The following is a 4,255-nucleotide window of genomic DNA, read 5'->3' as shown; positions in this document are numbered from 1 at the left end:
CAAATACATAAATTTTTTAAATAAATAAATTAATTAAAAAGTGAACTAAACATTTGACTTAAAAATCTTTGGATAAGAGTCACTATGTAAACAGAGAGAAACTAATAAAAAGGACAAAAAGAAAAAGTAAAAACTGAATAATAAATACATTTGGAAATAATAAATACATTTAAGTGTTCATCCTCCAAAAAGATTATTAAACAAAGCCTTTAGAAGTATAATAAATAAAAAGGTATAAATCCACAAAATTTTTAAATGATTGGTCAGTTGACACTTGATACAAAGGATTTTAAAAGCATAAATAATTGCAGTACGCAATTTATGATAACCACTCTGAAATGTTTTAGCAAAATGGACAAGGCCAAATGTAAAGCTGATGAGACAAGATGTAGAAAACATGGAAACAGTAGTGGGGTGGACTGAGAACATTGGTGAAGAAATACCTCATCCGCTTAAAGAAATGCAAGGACCTGAACAGCTTTGCTGGACAGCATGTGTACACATTCAAGAGCCCATGTTTCCAAGTCATCAGTTCTGAGTTATGTTTATCCTAACAGATGTGAACCGCCCTTCCTGTACCTGCAGCGAATGCACGTAGGCCGGTGCACGTAGGCGGGCGCACGTAGGCGGACGCACGTAGGCGGGAGCACGTAGGCGGACGCACGTAGGCGGACGCACGTAGGCGGACGCACGTACAGTCTTAGGGTGACACTGCACACAGGACAATCCCCGTAGAGGTGGTCTGAGAGGTTAGAACCAAGCCCAGACACACACCAGAGTTTCCAAAAATAGCTGTTGAATATTGAAGCACTGATAAGTAAATTTAAAAAGTCTGCTGAGGAAAAAAAAAAAGTTTGCTGAGGGCGTGAAGGGCAGGAATCACTTGTTCATCATCTGTTAGTGTCCTCAATTGGTAGCACAGGCAGAAGTCATCTTTCCCAGCCTAACTGATTGCGTCTATCAGTTAAAACGATAGCAGGTGGTGTCTCAGAATGGTGAGTTCTACCAACGCCAAAGATGACAGCCATTCACAGGACATCTCCTGTTAGAGAATTGCTTTTGTGTGTGTGAAAATTAAAAGAAATAAAAGACACTGAGGGTATCCCTCAAGGAGAAAGCTATAACTCTGACGGTGAGAATTTAAACAAAAGACACACCAGGGAAGGTGAAGAGACAAAATGTAAACGAGGAGAAAATGTTTGTGATGCAAATAGTCACCAAGAATGTTAACTAGCCGTAATAAAACAAGGAGAAACGTGCAGAAGACCCAAGTAATATACACGACAGAAGGAGCCTTGATGACCAATGGCAACACGTAAAAAGACGTCCATCAATTTCATAATAATCAGAAAGCTGAAAAATGACACAATAAGGTGCTGTTTTATATTTATCAAACTGGAGAAAATGAACCTGACGTCACCAAGAAGTGGCAATTGAGTGAGAACATGGGAGAAACACTGTCACCTTGCTGAGAGAAGTCCACTGAAATAACCATTTGGAGGAATAAATTGTCAATATCGAGTAACACTAAAGGAAAGGATACCTTACAATCCAAAAATATATAAAAATATTGGAAGTTATCTCAGCCACTGTTCCCTCACTGCTGGGACAAAGTGCCTGACACCTAGAACTAAGGAAGGAAAGGCTCATTTAGCTCGCTAGTGGTGTTTTCAGTCCATAATCAGCTGGCTCCAAGGCACAGTGGCCGAGGGCAACATTTCATGGCATCGGAAACCAGCAAGAGCGAAACAGGAGGAGCAACGGCTGTGGCGGCCAGAAGGCCTCCCTCCCTTATGGTGTGTCAGGCTGTCTGCCCAGGGTGGGGGTAGCGCTCACACCCATAATCCCAGCATCCGATTATGAATTAATCGCAGCCTCTAGAAATCCACCCCAGTGACTGCATGAGGCTTTAGGGGGACAACTATACACAAACCATAGCTTGTAGGAGTAAATGCCACAAGTTCTTATTTGTAGATACTGAAAATTCACTGTAACACAAGCCATAAAAAAAAAAAGCAAAACAAAGAAATGAATAAAAACCACAAGTATCCATCAACCCAACAAACAAATGGCAAGACATGCATTAGGAGGGCCCTTCATGACAGTTCTAACAGAGAGAAATCTCAAAAATATGATGTTGCATGGAAACATAAGGGCAGTGAGTACAATCCCTGGTTCTGCCAAAAAAAAAAAAAAAAAAAAAAAGAAAAAGAAAAACTGGACTAGGCCTGGAAGAAGTACACAACAGTAGAGCCAGCGTACTTCTTAAAATAAGGACACGAGGCCCGGCCAGAAAGCCCAGCAGACTAAGTGCCTCCTTTGGCAAGCGCAGCCACCAGGGCTCCATCCCCAGTCCTGCATGCCGCGCCGGCCCCGCCCCCAGGGTGCCTGACCCAGCCACCCAGTCCTGGCATGGTGGCATATGCCTGTGATCCTGGAGCTGGGGAGGCTGAAAACAGGCAGATCACTACTCTGAGCTGTGGCCCTGTACCAAATACTTAAAGTGAAAAAAATTAATTAAATTTAAAAAATAAGCACATGGGGTCAGATGTTAGGGTCTGACAGAGCCAGGCGGCAGGTCGTACACTTACACATCCACTATGTTCATTAAAGGCTTTAAAAATTTGCTCCCCAGCTTTAAAAATGTATAAAAACATATCAAGGATATAAAATATGGCAATAATATCAACAGAGAATTAATGAAGAAAAATGTGTAATAAAAATGAGGACAAGTAAACTCTATTCCGATCCACTAGTAAAAATTATAAATAAAAAAATGCACATGCTATCTGAGCTTTTCAATTTAGAGTGAAATTTTAAAAACATAAGGGTTGTTTCTTGTTTTGCTTTGGGTGTTTATTTTCGGTTGTGTTTTTTTTGTTTTGTGACAGGGTCTTGCTATGTAGCCCAGGCTGGCCTCAAACTCCTAATCTCTTGCCGCAGCCTCCTGAGTGCTAGGACTGTGAGTGGGCACCACCACACAGGACCCAAAGTTGCAAAATCATTAATAATTAATGTTAACAGAGGTGGAATGTGAGACTAAGAAGAAGACACGCCCATTCGCTGTGGACAGGAACTTAAAATGATTTCACTTTACCTAACAGCATACATGAAGGGCCAGGGAGACAGCTCAGTGGCTTAAGCACCTGCCTGGCAAGTACAAGGTCCTGAGCTCAATCCCCAGTGCCAAAAAGAATTAAAAAATAGATAGATGGATAGATAGATTAACAGGCAAACTAGATATGGATGATAGGCAGATAAATACACAGATATAAAAACTTTACATCCTTCAGCAGCTCTACTTTAATTTATGCAAAAGAAATAATGAGAAATTCATATGTATGTTTATAGCAGTATCATTCCTCAGCATGGTATCTTAGACACATCAAAGTTAATAAAATCAATAGGCAAACAAGTCATTTAAGACAGTTACAAAGTGCAACATTCTGTATCTATTTCAAATAATGTCCCTGAAATAATATCGAATGCCACTGATATTTGTCATTAATAAGTTGTTAGTACCTAGTTGCTAAGCACTCAGGATGCCAGCAAATTTATAATCTGTTACAGTTGTGTTTTCAAAAATAAATATGTACACAGGAAAAATAATTCAGAGGTACGCATATCGAAATATCAGTAGTGGTGTCTCTAGATGTAAAATGATGTATCTACTTGTGTTTGTCTTTATTTTCTTGTTTTTCAATAATAAAGCTTTATTGATTTTATAATTCAAAAAGTTATTAAAAATAAAACAGTCACCAAAATAAGATTTGGTTGATTAAAGACTTACATCTGAAATCTAATTATGGAAGAACGTGCAGAAAATTGGAAAAAGTGTTTAGCATCTCTCTGGGGGAATTTTAACTTTCTCAGCTTTGAAGTAATTGAAATGATTACACTATAAAAATTAGCATCACTAAAGATTTTTTTAAGAGAGGAAATATTTCTACCAAGTGTTATAAAGAAACAACCTCTGTCATAAACAGCTAATTCGAATTTGTAAAATAAGTGTCAAGTCTGCAACACAGAAGTAGGTAAAAGGCAAGACCATTCCCGGAAGGGAAATGCAATTAGAGACCAGCGCAGTGCTCATTCTGAGGAGAAATCAAAGAAATGCAAACGAGAGCTGCGGTGCAAGGGGAGGTCTCGAACTCCAGAGGAAGACCAGAGAAGACCAGATAAGGCCTCCGGTGGGCGCCCTGGGGCTCCCCCAGGCCCTTCCCTTACGCGGGCTCCCCCAGGCCCGTCCCGCACG

This window comes from Octodon degus, unplaced genomic scaffold, assembly GCF_000260255.1.
Source record: "Octodon degus isolate 3935 unplaced genomic scaffold, OctDeg1.0 scaffold00026, whole genome shotgun sequence".
In the NCBI taxonomy this organism is placed as follows: Eukaryota; Metazoa; Chordata; class Mammalia; order Rodentia; family Octodontidae; genus Octodon; species Octodon degus.
The sequence above is the reverse complement of the archived record's forward strand: the minus strand, read 5'-3'. Positions refer to the sequence as shown.